This window comes from the organism of the source record quoted next, unplaced genomic scaffold (assembly GCF_019419815.1).
Source record: "Pyrus x bretschneideri cultivar Hongxiangsu unplaced genomic scaffold, Pyrus_bretschneideri_v1 Contig15, whole genome shotgun sequence".
Taxonomy (NCBI): domain Eukaryota; kingdom Viridiplantae; phylum Streptophyta; class Magnoliopsida; order Rosales; family Rosaceae; genus Pyrus; species Pyrus x bretschneideri.
The window spans coordinates 379,604-395,640 of record NW_025999446.1 but is presented as its reverse complement, the minus strand read 5'-3'; the positions used below and the strand labels follow the sequence as shown (position 1 = coordinate 395,640).

At 35.8% G+C, this 16,037-nt stretch overlaps 1 pseudogene; it reads left to right on the top strand.

Annotated features, from left to right (window-relative positions):
• The first annotated feature begins 9,181 nt into the window (after positions 1-9,181).
• Positions 9,182-12,500, top strand: LOC103945303 (annotated as a pseudogene).
• The last annotated feature ends 3,537 nt before the right edge of the window (positions 12,501-16,037 follow it).

Here is a 16,037-nt window from a genome sequence, read left to right as displayed (position 1 = left end):
TGTTGGCCCTTCTCGTTAGACATTTAGTTAATCTAACTCCTTTGGGCGCTCTGTTCAATGTCAACTATGTCTTCAATATGGTCACTAGGCTCCTACATGCAATCGTCTCTCTCAATTTTCCTCGAACTCGAATGCACAAGCTCCTATTGCAATGTTTGCTATAAATGCCTCTACCCCTCCTAGCTATTGACTTACTGATGGTGATGCATCTCATCATGTCACACCTACCCTTCTGCACTCAATTCTGCAATTCCATACTCTGGCAATGATCAACTATTTGTTGGTGATGGAAAAGGTATGTACATTTCTCATACTGGGTCTGCTTTCATTCGCACAAATAATGCTACCTTTAGATTGAATGATGTGCTTTTACTTCCTTAGGCATCTCATAATTTGCTCTATGTTTACAAGTTTGTATATGACAGTTGGTATGCTCTGAAATTTGATCATTTTGGATTCTATGTCAAGGACCTAAGAATTGGAAATATGCTTTTCCAGGGCCCTAGTGAATGAGGCTTGTACCCCTTCTACTAGAATGCTTCAAATGGTGTCTCTGGGATTGTAATCTCACCAACTACTCTGATGATTGCTAAGGTTGATTTCCAGATTTGGCATCAACGCCTTGGACATCCTTCTAGTGGCATTTTAAGTTTTGTGGTGAATAAAAATCATCTGCCAGTAATTGGTTTTGTTAATAAATTGTCTATGTGCACAGCTAGTCAATTAGGCAAAGCTTCTAGACTGCCATTTACAGCTTTACCTTGTACATCCACTAGGCCACTTCAATTACTTCACACCGATGTATGGGGTCCCTCTCCCACATCCTCATGTACTGGATACAAGTTTTACATAATAATAGTGAATGACTTTACTAAATATAATTGGCTTTATCCTCTATACTTTAAGTCTGATGTCTTCTCCACTCTCAAGACTTTATCTTAAAGGTTCAAACTTTACTTGAGCTCAAAGTTCAATGTATAAGATTTGATTGATGGGGTGAATTTCTAAACAAATCATTACAAAACTTTCTTAATGATCAAGTTATCACCCATCAGTTGAGTTGTCCTCACACTCCTGAGCAAAATAGGTGTGCAGAGAGGAAGCATCGTCATGTTGTTGAAATGGGTTGAACCCTATTATCTCACAGTGGTTTACCTGCAAAGTTTTGGGTTGAAGCTTTCCAAACTGATATATATCTTATTAATCGATTACCTCTTCAGTCTTCTATGATCAGTCATTGGGAACTTCTATTTCATGCCTCTGCCAAGTATCATACCTTAAATACTTTTCGCTGTGCTTGCTATCCCTGGCTAAAACCGTATGCAAGTGCCAAGTTGGATGCCAAGAGTAAACAGTGTGTATTTTTGGGTTATAGCTTGAATCACAGTGGTTATAGATGCTTCGATCATGTCACTAATAGGCTCTATATTTCGAGACATGTGTAATATTTAATGAATCTGTGTTTCCTTATCAACATCTCACTTTTCATGTCTCAATTCAGAATACATGTTCACATCATCACACCATTGCTTCTATGTCTCTTCCACTGCCTGTGTTGTATCCTGCAAAGCCTCCTACACCTGCAACTCCCCTAGAGGCATTGAGTTCCTCATCAACAACTTCTTCTAACATAGAGTCATCTCATCCTATCTTATCTACCTCAGTTGCTTCTCAACCATCTTTTTCACAGTCTCTAGCTCCTATCAATACTCATCCAATAGTTACAAGAGCAAAGACAGACATTCATAAAACCAAGGTGTTTACGGCAACCAAACACCACCTTCCTCCATGGTTGATCCTCTCACAAAGTTACCATCTACTTAATCTACATTTCTCCAAGCATCCAAGCATGCTCCCTAAATGGAAGCTATGCAATTTGAATTTTAAGCCTTGCAATCAATTGGAACTTGGGATTTGGTTCCACACAACTTCAATTACAACCTTGTAGGTTGCAAATGGGTTTTCAAAGTTAAACACAAACCAGATGGTACCATTGAAAGGTACAAGGCAAGACTTGTTGCCAAAGGTTTTCATCAACATAAAGGTTTGGATTTCTTAGAAACCTTTAGTCCTATTGCAAAACCTACTACTATCAGGATTCTATTATCTGTTATAGTCATCTATAATTGGTTTGTACATCAATTGGATGTAAGTAATGCTTTTCTGCATGGTCATTTGAAGGAAGATGTGTACATGATCCAGCCTTCTGGTTTTGTGGATCCTTCTAAACCTCATCATGTTTGCAAGCTTAAGAAATCACTCTATGGTCTTAAACAAGCTCCTTGAGCTTGCTATGACGCCTTCTACAATGCTATTGTCTCTTTGGGTTTTAGTTCCTCCTACTACGATACAAATCTCTTTATTAGAAAAGATACTTCCATTACTTTCATCTTGGTTTATGTTGATGATATAATCATCACTGGAAGTTTAACCACTGAGTGTCAATCCATCATTTCCAAACTTCAGGCTATGTTTCCTATTAAGGATCTGGGAAATATTCATTATTTCTTTGGCATTGAAGTTCAAAGGTCATACAAGGGTTGTTTATGCACCAATCTAAGTATGCTTTAGATTTACTCAAGAAAACAGACATCATTGGAGTTAAACCTTGTGCAACACCTGTGTCTGCCTCAAAACTTGATCACTCAGGCACTCTCTTATCTGATCCTACTTCTTATCGGTCCACAGTTGGTGCTCTACAGTATCTCACATGGACAAGGCCTGATTTAGCCTTTGCTGTCAATCAATTTTGTCAACATATGCATTTTCCAAGAACTATTCATCTTCAGGCAGTCAAGCGTATTTTGATATATCTCAAGGGCACCATTGATTCTGGTCTTTGGTTCACTATAGGCAGTCAATGCCTCACTGCTTGGTCTGATGCAGACTGGGCAGGTTATCCTATGGACAGAAGATCCACCAATGGTTATTGTGTTTTCCTAGGCCCTTATCTCATCTCTTGGAGTGCTAAGAAACAAGCAACAGTAGCTAGATCGTCAACCAAAGCAGAATATAGGTCTCTTGCTTAAACTGTTGCTGAAATAACCTGGGTGTGCAAAATTTTGTAGGATATCTCCTTTCCTTTGTTAAAGACTCCTGCCATATATTGTGACAACAAAAAGTGCAATTGCGCTTGCATTCAATCCTGTTTTCCATGCTAGGACAAAACATGTTGAAATTGACAAAACATGTTGAAATTGATTATCACTACATCCAGGAGAAAGTTTTACTTGGTCATATTGGTGTGTATCATGTTGCTTCAGCTCTTCAAATTGCTAATATTTTTACCAAGTCTTTAGCTGCTGATCAATTTGCAGATCTTATTCACAAGCTCTCAGTTCGGTCTCCGACCTTCAGCTTGAGGGGGTGTGTTGAGAGTACAACCTCTCACAGCAACAATGTACCAGATTAGGTGTTTACTTAGCTATTAAACTTAGCATGGTTAGTGATTAGTTGTACATTATGCTTAGCTGGCACATATGGTTGGGATAGGATATTTATGTATAAATACCTTGTGTAATGATTTGTTGATGTTAATGAAATCACAATCTTGTTTTACTCTCTCTCCCCCCCTCTATAACTGAAATCTCTCTCTAAATTCTCAGTTTCTACAGAAACTACAGGTACACCCACTACAAGAAAATTTGTGATAGAAAACAATCAACAGTTGTTCTAAAAGTCTAGAAATGGCTGCGAAGGGTATACACCACGCCTTTCCGTCGTTGCCCCCATCGTTGCATTTGGTATTAATTATCCGCAACGCAATGCATAATCGTTGCAAAAATGATGCTCAACAACTTGAGCATACGTTACCCACTTCAATATGCAAGAACTCAGAGTCGTGGTGGACTATTATAGGCAACGAAAATCAATTCGTTGCTTACACCAATAACCTATGACAAAATCGTTGTTTACAAAAATACGATTGTACTTTACTATCTATTAGTCTCTTGACATACTCTTACACGTGAGACAATTGCTCTTTTTATTATTATATTTTTAATTTAATTATTTTAAATATAATTGTGTTTTTATTACAATATATTTAAAAAAAATAATAATGAATGAACACCCATTATGTGGGGGGTTTTTTGTGACTTTGTTATTTTTTTGAGATCTTAATAGGACAGTGATAATTTGGGTATTATGAAAACTTTACTTTTTTTTTTCTTTATATGTATTTAGTTTATTACTTATTTATAAAAATAACGGACTAATTATTGTGTTAAAAATAGAATGGTTCATTGAAATTGCTAGTTTCAAAAACATTAAACTTAAGTAGTACATAAGAATTTTCATAATATTGAAAATTAATATTTAAATTCATTAATCAGTCTCTTCACTTTGGAGTTTCTCAGGGCTTCCAACTACCTCAGCTAAACAATCTAGATGACAGGCTTACACCAAAAATAAATGACTATTCAAAAATAAAAATGCTAACTTTGAAGCTAAAAACTATTAAGTCTAGACTTCACAATTTTTACTAAGAATTGATTTCAAAAAATTTTCTCTAAAACATACTTCCAGTATTTAAAAGCATTTTTCCTAAGCAAGCCTAAGACTATGACAAGTCAGCTTGTAATTAAAACCTTAAAGAAAATACAAAATTGGCTTCCTTCATGAAATAGTGAATTTAAAAATCCAAACATAATACCCCCAAAGTTCTATAATCCTCCAATAACTCCACAAAATTCACCATTATAATTAATAATAGTGTGACAGAAATTAAATTCAAATTGCCTTATTCCTATATATAGAAATCAAACTGATTTAAAACACTACGGAAAGAATTGCGGGTTGTAGATAATGAAGTCATCTAATCACGTAATTATTATTGAGTTATTTCTTATCTCCCTTGTTTGTTAGGCAAGTGGCCCTTTACCACATTGGTGGAAAGAAATTGAACTATTGCATGATGGCGTGGGTTCAAATTTCATCGGTGGCTAATCTAACAAAATATATTTTTTGACAAAATAAAAAAAAATAAAATTTAGTATTGAGTTGGATTTGCTCACTATAATTTGAATATAGTAAAATAAATCTACTGCATGAGCATAAAGTCAAAAGACAAATTTATTCTTTAATCTTAGACAAAAGATAATACTCTTAAAAGTAATACTTTTCAAGAATTGAAATATATAGATCTGTGGATAGATAGGGTCAGAGTAACAAACACCATCAGTTGACACACCTTCGTCTTGTCACAGCCGACTATATTACAAGTTCATGGTCAATTGGTTTACCATCGCCACCATCGCCACCATGTTCTGGGTCAAATACCTCACCAGTATACTGCTTAAAATTAGTATTGTTTGCCCTAACTCAAACTAGACATGTTGCATGGACACTATCCAAGCAAACTCCTCTTCATTATTGGGAGGCACACGAACATATGCATCTATACAAAGAGAAGTTGGTCTGGATCGTATCCATGCAACCTGTCCTAGTCCGAGTTATGGCAAACAATACTGATTTTAAATGGCATACTTGAGAGGTATTCTACCCATCACCGACCCTGATCTTGTAATAGTCGATGAACAGTCTGAAGATGGTCGCGAATATTGATTTTAAAAAATTCCTGGAGTTCTGACTAGGACGAAGATGGATACATGAAATAGGTAAGGGGGCGGTGTGCCAGCTGATAGTGTTCGCGGCGTCTACACCGTGCCTATCTATCCACAAAGAAGATAGAATCCTATGTTTCAATTCGTGAAAAATATTATTTTGTTCAAGATAAATAATAAATTTGTCTTTACTCTAATTTCATGTATGTTCGACATTATATTTAATATATTTGACTCTATGTTCTTGTATGTTTCACATTATATAATTGAAGCTTTAATTTACCATTCTCGCGAGTACAGTGAGCAAATCGACACTCAATAATATTAACATTTGGTTAGATGACTTCATTACCTACACCCTACTAAATTCCTTCCATAGTGTTTTAATTCAGTTTGATTTCCAACATACGAATCATGCAATTTGAATTTAATTTTTATAACACTATTGTTACAATGGTAGTATGATTTGTGTGAGACCCTGAATTTTGGGAAGTTTGTTGTTGACCACAAAGCATAAGCCCAAAAGAAAGAAAAATAATTACATAAGAATATCACGAGATAACGAGACTCTAATTATATATATAACTATCAATCGACGATAAAAAGAAAGAACTTGCTAAAAAAAAACTGAACTCAAACTACATGACAAATTCGATTAAACCAACTCATCCATAACTAAATTCTTTTGACGACAAATACAAGTTCAAATTGCTTCTTTGATATGGCCGTACCTAAAATTGATAGAAAAATACTCTGTGGCAATTGGCATAAAGCAACTTTCTTGCATCTCAATACAGTCCAATCAAATCCAACAGTGGATTGCATTATATGCGCCAAATGGCATGCATTATTACCCATAAACCAAAAGAATGGTGCTCAATTCGGCTCACCAAATCATTTCTATTTAGACTTTGGAATAGTTCCATTATTCTTCAAACAATGTTCAATCTTAAATGATAGCATACAAATTCCGATGAAAAAAATTGGAATGTATCATTTTTTAGAGTTGTTTGGGTGAGAGAACTCTAGGCTCTACAAGAGTGAGAGTTTTGAGTAAGGAAATAACAAATATGTCCCCGTTGCAGGTCGCTATCTCTACTGTCACTACACATTCCAAAGTGATCACCACCCCTACCCCAAGATACACATTCCAAAGTGATCACCACCCCTACCCCAAGACGCGGCATTCATGTCGTATTTTTCATGTTCGTGTCATACTTGATATCTTAACGGGTCATGTCGTATAATATCCGTTAAAATAAACGGGTAAAATGACCCGACCCGAAATCGACACGATAATATTAACAGGTAATATGATCCGACCCGTTACCCGTTAAGAAAAATATATTTTAAACCAATAAATAATCAAATGAAAAACATAATACTAAATAAGTATATACATTAATACATATCATATTATCACATCCAAAACATAAAAACACATTTTTCTTTTAAGTATATTTTCGCTTACCTAAATTGATTGCTCTAACATTTTTCTTTGCAAGACTCGTATTTGTATTGTCTATACTTTTGCTTCCAAAATCTCGTTTTGTTCCCATTATTATCTCCATGGACTCCTTATCACTAAGGTTTACTGAATCTGAATCTCTAGCATCCATTGCTTCTGAAACAAAATGGGTATAAATTAATTAATAGCATAATTAATTAAGTAAAGTCTTTAATAGCTTTTTAATTAATGTAGAAGTGTAAAAAATATAGAAAAAATATTAAAACTGCTCGTAATGACAAGCTTTACAACTTTCATGAAGAGCTTAACTTCGAAATTTGCCACTATAATCATATAAATCATAGATCAAAATATAACCGTTGATTGTTGTTTACATTTACGCTTCATTGTTCTCATCAAATTTTGTTATTTCATATTTTCTTTTTTGAAAACATGATCTATTAGAGGATGCAGGAAGATGAACGGTTTAAATCGTTGATATTATATTCAGAGTTTTACGGTTAGTGAAAATATTGCTTGATGTTTATAAAGTTTCTACAAACTATATGACATCGACTCATATTTCAATTAACTGTAAATATCGAAACGTGATATCAAAGATCTGAACCGTTCATCTTCTTACATCTGTTAGATGATCATGTTTTCAAAAAAAGAAAATTTAAAAAATGAAATTCAGTAAGAAGAATAAAGCGTAAATGACAATCGACGATTAAATATAAATTTAAGGTTGATGGATTATAGTGTTGGATTTTGAAGCTGATCTTTCATGAAAGTTGTAAACCTTGTCACTATGAGTGATTGTATATTTTTTTTTTACATTTTTTTTATACTTCTACAATAATTATTATTAATTTTATTAATTTTGCCCTCAAATAAAAAACATTATTCATGAGGGTTTGGAGGATTTTAAAGATCTAAACGATAATGTAAGTGTAACCATTATCTACTCGTGGAGCAATAATGATGAATCACGAGTGTTTATATATTCTTTCACATTTTTCATACTTGTATGTATGTCGTCTTAGTTCTTGCCTATACAAATACTATACCAGTTTATTTTAATTTTGGACAATAACATGTTAAGTAAAATTTATCTTAGTAATGATAATAAGGAACTCTTGTAATAAAAATAAATAATGACTAAAACTTTTTTTTATTTTAAACTTATTAGAATAATAATACAAAACTATATATTTAATATATATATTGTTATCTAAAAAAAAAATATATATATATAATATATGTGACATCCCACATCGCCTAGGGGAGTGATCCTTATATGTATATTCTCATCCCTACCTAGCACGAGGCCTTTTGGGAGCTCACTGGCTTCGGATTCCGTAGGAACTCCGAAGTTAAGCGAGAAGAAGGCTAGAGCAATCCCAGGATGGGTAACCTACTGGGAAGTTGCTCGTGAGTTCCCAAAAACAAAACCGTGAGGGAATGGTAAGCCCAAAGCGGACAATATCGTGCTACGGTGGTGGAGCGGGCCCGGGAAGTGATTCGCCCCGGGCCGGGATGTGACATATATATATAATATATTGTATATATTAATATGGCAATTGTATTTGATAATAAATCTTTTAGTAATTAAACTTTAAAATTATCAAAATAATTTTTTTCTTAACGGGTCGAAACGGGTTATCCACATATTACCCACGTGTATACCCGTTATTAACTGGTTCTTAACGAGTCACCTGATAATGAGGGTTTAATTATCATGTTGATCCGAAACCCGTTATTTTATTATCGTTTTCATGTCATGTCAGAAACTGCCGGATCTACCTACCCCCAACTCTTATCTTGATATCACTACTTCCGCCACACTTAAAACAATTTATCGACCAATATCACACATTTATATAATAATGTCTTTCATTAGAAATTCTAAATTTCGTACTTAAAATTCATCAATGTAAACTTTGTCATCTATGTATAACAAAAAAAGAAAACTAAAATTAACGTGATCCATGTTCCTTATTCCAAAATGGTAAGGTGAAAAAAAATAATAATAAAAACTCTCATAACTACATAATTGACCATTTGGACACGTGTCAACCTCCTAATGGCCACAAACACAACATATTTCATCTGCAACTAACATTTTCCCTTTTCCACGTCAACGAAAAAACCGCCTATAAAATGCCAACTCCACACTCCACACTCCACAAAATCCGACCAATCTCACCGTCCGTCCGTTTAGCAGCCCGCAAATCCAACACTATCTCCAACAGTTCACCATAACTAAAAAAAATAAAAAATAAAAACGTCGATACGGAAGCGTTTCGGTGCGTTTCTGATTCGGTTGAACCATGAGCGCCCAATTGCGCGAACACGACGAGTTGTCGAAGCTGCGAGACGACGAGTTGTCGAAGCTGCGAGACGACGCGGACGATGACGAAGCCAACCGCCTGCTGCAGCCGCAGTCCCTGTCGCTGTCGTCGTCAACATGGGACGACGAGGAGGAGGTCGCGTTCGAGGCCCGGGAGAAGATCCTGATCGTCGACGATGCCGTCGACGACGAGTCCACGGCGGTCCCACCTTTTTCGTGGAAGAAGCTGTGGCTGTTCACCGGACCGGGTTTCCTGATGAGCATAGCGTTCCTGGATCCCGGCAATTTAGAAGGGGATCTCCAGTCGGGCGCGATTGCCGGGTACTCCCTGCTATGGCTTTTAATGTGGGCCACCGCCATGGGGCTGCTGGTCCAGCTGCTCTCCGCCCGGGTCGGGGTCGCGACGGGTCGGCACTTGGCGGAGCTCTGTAGGGAGGAGTATCCGAAATGGGCCGGGTTGGTGCTCTGGTTCATGGCGGAGGTGGCGTTGATTGGGGCGGACATTCAGGAGGTGATTGGGAGCGCCATTGCGATTCAGATTCTGAGCCATGGGTTCTTGCCGCTCTGGGCTGGAGTTCTGATTACGGCTTTGGATTGGTTGGTATTTAGTAATTACTTTCGTTAATCTCGTTTTAAACTCTGTTTTTAAGTCTTGATTTGGGATTTGTGTCCTCTCTTCTTGTCAAATGCTTTTTGATTTGTTCTTGAATTTTGGTTTTCACTGCTTAATTATGGTGATTTAAGTGGATCATTAAGTGGGGTAGTGATTTTTCAGCTTGACTTTTGGTTTAAAGGAACTTATGCTATTTATTGGGACAATGAGCTGATCAAGTGGCATTGGATTGGAATTGGATTCGATTTCAGTTGTTGACTTTAATATCCTCACCATTAAAACTCAACTTTTTGATGAAAACTAAACTTAATTACAATGAGTAGGGGTTGGTGATTCATGGTTTCGAAGAGTACGATTACTTATCTGTGAAAATTGCAGGTGGATAAAAAATTTCTTATTGTTTCGTGTTAAAATCATGTTTTAATTGATAAGTTCATGTCTTTTTCTTATGGTGAATGGGTATGGGAGTTTTTTTTTTTCTTTTTTGCCAAGAATGGGTATGGGAGTTAGCTGGTCAACTTTGGCCGTATAGGGATAAATCTGTTAACTAGGGTTTTGTGTTTTCTCTTTCGTGCAACAGTTTCATCTTTTTATTTCTTGAGAACTATGGGGTGAGGAAGTTGGAAGCTGTGTTTGCAGTTCTCATAGCAACTATGGGTTTATCGTTTGCCTGGATGTTTGTTGACACAAAACCAAGTGGGAAAGAACTTTTAATGGGTAAAAATTGTACCTTACTATGCAAACAAGTTGGAAAATTGTTACACTATTGGTTGTACTGAAATGTGTTGATCCACTTCCTCTTCCCTGCAGGTATTGTGGTTCCAAGACTTAGCTCGAAAACAATTCGGCAGGCAGTGGGAGTTGTGGGTTGTGTCATTATGCCACACAACGTATTCTTGCATTCTGCTTTGGTACAGTCAAGAAATATTGATCTAAACAAGAAAGGACGGGTTCAAGAGGCACTAAACTACTACTCAATTGAGTCATCAATTGCACTTTTGATCTCCTTTATGATCAATTTGTTTGTCACCACTGTTTTCGCGAAGGGATTTTATGGTTCTAAACAAGCGGAAAGTATAGGACTAGTAAATGCAGGTCAGTATCTTCAGGAGAAGTATGGAGGAGGGCTTTATCCGATTCTTTATATCTGGGGTATTGGGTTGCTGGCAGCTGGACAAAGTAGCACAATAACTGGAACGTATGCTGGGCAGTTTATAATGGGAGGCTTCCTTAATCTTCGTTTGAAGAAGTGGCTGAGGGCATTGATCACTGCGGAGTTTTGCAATTGTGCCAACTATAGTTGTAGCAATTATCTTTAATAGATCTGAGGCTTCGTTGGATGTTTTGAATGAATGGCTTAATGTGCTTCAGTCGATTCAGATTCCTTTTGCCCTTATACCACTTCTTACCTTGGTGTCCAAGGAGCAGGTCATGGGGGTCTTCAAGATTGGATCTGGTCTCGAGGTATGTTGTTAACGTTGTTATTCTACTATTTTGGGCTTACTCTATAGCTTTCTGTGTACTGTTATATTGTCAGTTTGGTTTGCTCTATCTATTCGGTAATCACTTGTCATGGTTGATATTGATCTTGGATCGCTTTGTAATCCACAAATTCAGCTTTCATATTTCTTTCGACTCTAAAGAGAAAACATCTATATAGATTTTAGAGTAAGCCTATCTGCCTATGGTTATCAGCAGCTCATTTTGCATAGTAAAAGAAAATTTACTTTTCGTAATCTGAAAATTGGAGAAGCATTTCATTGACAAGATCTATGTTGCAGAAAGTGGCATGGACTGTGGCGGTTTTGGTGATGGTGATCAATGGTTATTTGTTGTTGGATTTCTTCATTTCTGAAGTCAAAGGAGTGTTGTTTGCTCTTGTGGTCTGCAGTGGCACAGCTGCGTATATAACATTTATTGTATATCTTGTTTCACGGAGTGGTGCCCTCCCTTCTACTTTTTTCAGTTCACTTTTCAAGAGGTTTGCAGATTCAGGTAACTGAATCAACATCCACGCGATTGCAAGAAGCACTGGAACATCTGAGTTGTGTTGCGGACCAAATCAAGCCAGTTAGGCGTGAGGGTCCTCCATCTACACTTTCAGGAGCGAAGCTCTTTCGATGTAACATTCTCTAACCATGGTGCATATGTAAGTTACATCTTTCTGAATCGTCAAAATATCCAGACTCGTTAAAAATGACTATACAAATTTAGACAACTGAACACCGTTGCATTATGGAGCTACACACAATCATCTTGTACGGGTTGATAAGTGAAAACAGAAAATATTCTTTTCTCCAGTTTAGTGAGCGGACAAAGCATCGTTGCAATATTCGGGATGGATTTCTTTCCATGTAACTGATGCAACTTTCGCCTCGTTAAAATTTTGCTATCAGAACGAATTGCTTTGTTATTCTTGAGGCAACAGTTTTATCTTGTACCATAGTGAAACCGGTAAATTCTTGTTCTTCTGAGAGTATCGGTAAATACAAAATCAGGAAGTGTTTCGTATCGGTTTCTTTATCCGATTTTGCAAACTTAATGACTTTTTTTAACAGTTTCGTTTAATTAATTTCTTCAGTTCTGACAAATTTAATTGCTGTTTGTAGACCTCAATGAATGGTTTCGTACATATAAATCACGATATGATCTCTAATTTTTTGCATGGATGATTATTATACGATGGTTACGAAAATGGACTGTTCCGATTTGTGAGAGTGTATATTACAACTTACAAGGGTGAGGATTAAGAGTCTTATTTAAGCAGACCTCTAAATCTTCCTCGAGAAGATTTTAAGCTTGTAGTTCCAATGCAAGGATGGTATGATATCTCATGAATCACGGTACAAACATTTCTATCCCTTAAGTCAGAAAGCCTGCCATCCAAGTGATGTAGTCAAGGTTCAAGGAGTTTTTCCGTCAAATGATGATGTGACAGAGATGAGACCAGTAAAAGAAAATTGATGAAACCGGTGAAGGAAGTCTTGAACATCAGTACAGTAACATTTTGATAATTATACGTGAAAATATTAATGCAAAAGCATGAAAATATCATTCATTGATAATTTGGTAGCAAGAGCGAATTATTTGTCGATGTTGTTAGTTTGGGTATGACGGGGTTGCAACCGTGCTAGACTAAAAAAACAAAGAGAAAAACTGTCCATCTTTTTATACTCAACAGAAACCAAGGGCTTTGGTGTGTGGTTAATAAAGACCAATGAAGGATTAATTGAAATGAAATCGTTAATTTTTAAGCAGCAAAAGGAAGACGATGTTTTGTAGATCAATGGACCGATTGCAGGGTCTCACAATCGGTGGGAGATTCAGGAAATATTATTTGGAGTAAGAATAGCAGTTGGCATGTAAGTTTTTTGGGACGGAATAATATGCAAATTGGCATTTCATGGAGCTTTGGTAGGCCCGAACTTATTTGCCAAGTCATGTTGCACACATCTCAACATATGTTAATAACTTTCGAATGAGCATGTTGACTGACGTCAATAGCTTTTAAGCGAGAATGTTGACATATACTAACATATGCCTAGTGAGCCTATCGACAAATGACCATAACAACGCATACAAAGACATGAGGTTAGCGGCTATCCTGCCTAATGCCCATAGAGGCAATTCGTAGAGTAGTTGGAGAGTAACTTTTAAGATTCAAAGGGTGGCATCCAACTTTTTTATGGAGGATTTTTGAACTTGTGAAGGTCAGCTGACCCACCTTGCTTGAAGGGGGATCTACCCCTGCTCACAATCCAATTTGACACTTGATATGCAGACTGCATATGCCACATATCTCATAATTTGATGGGTTATTGCATTGTACAGAGCATTAAAAAAAAAAATAATAATAATAATAAAAATAAAAAAAAAATAAAAACCAGAAAGTTGGCCTGTCTAGTCTTATCCATACTCAATAGCCCAATTTTTTCTCTGAACTTTTCATTACCACCCTTGATAAGTACAATACGTCATTGCATTGGAAACTAACAACATTGCACAAACCAATGTGATAATCAGTAGTGAAAAGTGATTTTCATATTCTTAATGAGCCATTCACACATCATTCTTTATTTATAAATAGTCAATTGAACAAATGAAACAAAATCAACAATAATAATTAAACAATGTAGTATAACAATTCAAAAAGTATGTGTTTAACATTTCCTATCAATAAATACAGAGACACCGAAGTTTTTCTTTCTTTAAATTTCATTCGATTTTTTCATATGATGTGGGACCTATGAAATCAAAAAAATTCATGTGGAATCCATTCTATGCAGCAGAGTTCCGATAAAAATTGATGTCTATCTTCTATGGAATTAGTCGTCGACTGCTCAAGTGCAAGGACAAAGTACTGCATGCAATAAACTCTATTGAATTGAACTGCATCGATCTCTCCCAACGTACAAGATTCACTGCCTTCCCTTCTCTTTTTCACTGGGGATTGATTCACAAGCGTACCCCCAGAAGGTGATTTTTATCCCTTATTATTCTCGTGTCTCGCAAGCTAAAGAAAATAAGATGCATGGATGGAGGCCACCATAGTTTGGCACCCAAATTACCCCAGGGGAAGGCCCGCATAAGGGTTGGCTAGGGCAACAGTTCGTAGAGTCCCACACTAAGTATTTTTTGAGTACATCGATAATTTTACATTAGGAGAGAGGCAGTTCGGCTAAGTCACATAATGAGCAGCATAATTTGGTATCGAATTCGCCATCCACGATATTCGAACATAAAACCTCTCATTTCTAAGCGAAGAAAAATACCACCAAACCGTAATACTGACTCATCCCACACTATTTTAACCATTAAATTTTAATTTTTGTATTTTGAAAAAAATTCTAGCAGTAAAACATCCAGAGAATATTTCATTCTCTGGAGTCTTAAATATCGTAGAAAACCACATCTTTATTTATTTCTATGTGTAAGCCATTCTTTATATGTGTGATCGTTGACCACATAATTGCCGAGTCTCACAATATATAAAAAAGTTATAGATACATGTTTGACAATAAAAAGTATGATATGATTAAACACACCTACTCTTTTTATATATTGATCGTATCATACTTTTTATTGTCAAACATCTTAGTATCTGTTACTTACCCTTTTCTTTTCAATTTCTGGTATCTCTGTATTTACCTATCAATTTTTTTTTTTCATTACAATTCACTCTCAGTGACGTACTCGAGAGGGTCTCTTATTTTTTCCCTTCGGATACACCAAAAAAAAAAAAAAAGAATGAATGAAATTCAAAAACAAATAAAGGAGAATGCTAGGGAGATCATGTTAAAATGTCTCAGTATTAATAGTAAAAAATTGGCAGCAACAATGTTTTTTAACCAAAAAGCCACTGATATGACATGATATGGATTAACAACCCTCACTCTTGTTGCCAAAATTGAAAGCAACTTTATTTTTTTAATAAAATTATTAAACACATTTTTCTATTTTTATTTTAAAATATTTATTATAAATGGCTTTATTCACAACAATCCTATCTATTATTTTGGAGATGTATATTTGTTCCCTTTTATTGGACAGAATTTCAATGAATTAGATTCACATGAACCATTAACTGCCTTTTCCAATACAAAGTGAAGCATTTAGGTTTCTGATTTTTATCTTGTTCTATTGTAATGGTAATTTGACCCTCAAATTTCTTTGTTTTTGTATTTCCAGAAATGCAGAATATGAGTGTGTGACTTAGCCAGGAGGATCCTCTCCGGATCCTCAAATCGTATTCGTTTACCGTATATCATGCGATCAATTTTCATGATGTACTATTTATATTTAATTTAAAATAAAAGTATTAAAAATGATTTATAACCGCACGATGTACGATGAACGGAGAAGATTTGGGGATTCCTAAGATCCTCATTCGTGACTTGTCATAGTTGATCATATGTATAGTACAAAGAATGGATTTGTCATAATATTATGTAATAAAATAATAATTTAGTTTGACATATTGTGTTTGAGATCAAAACTTTAAAACATGTCACAATGCCAAATAAAATGTCAGATTTAAATTTTATGTTTTGGAGCCACTTA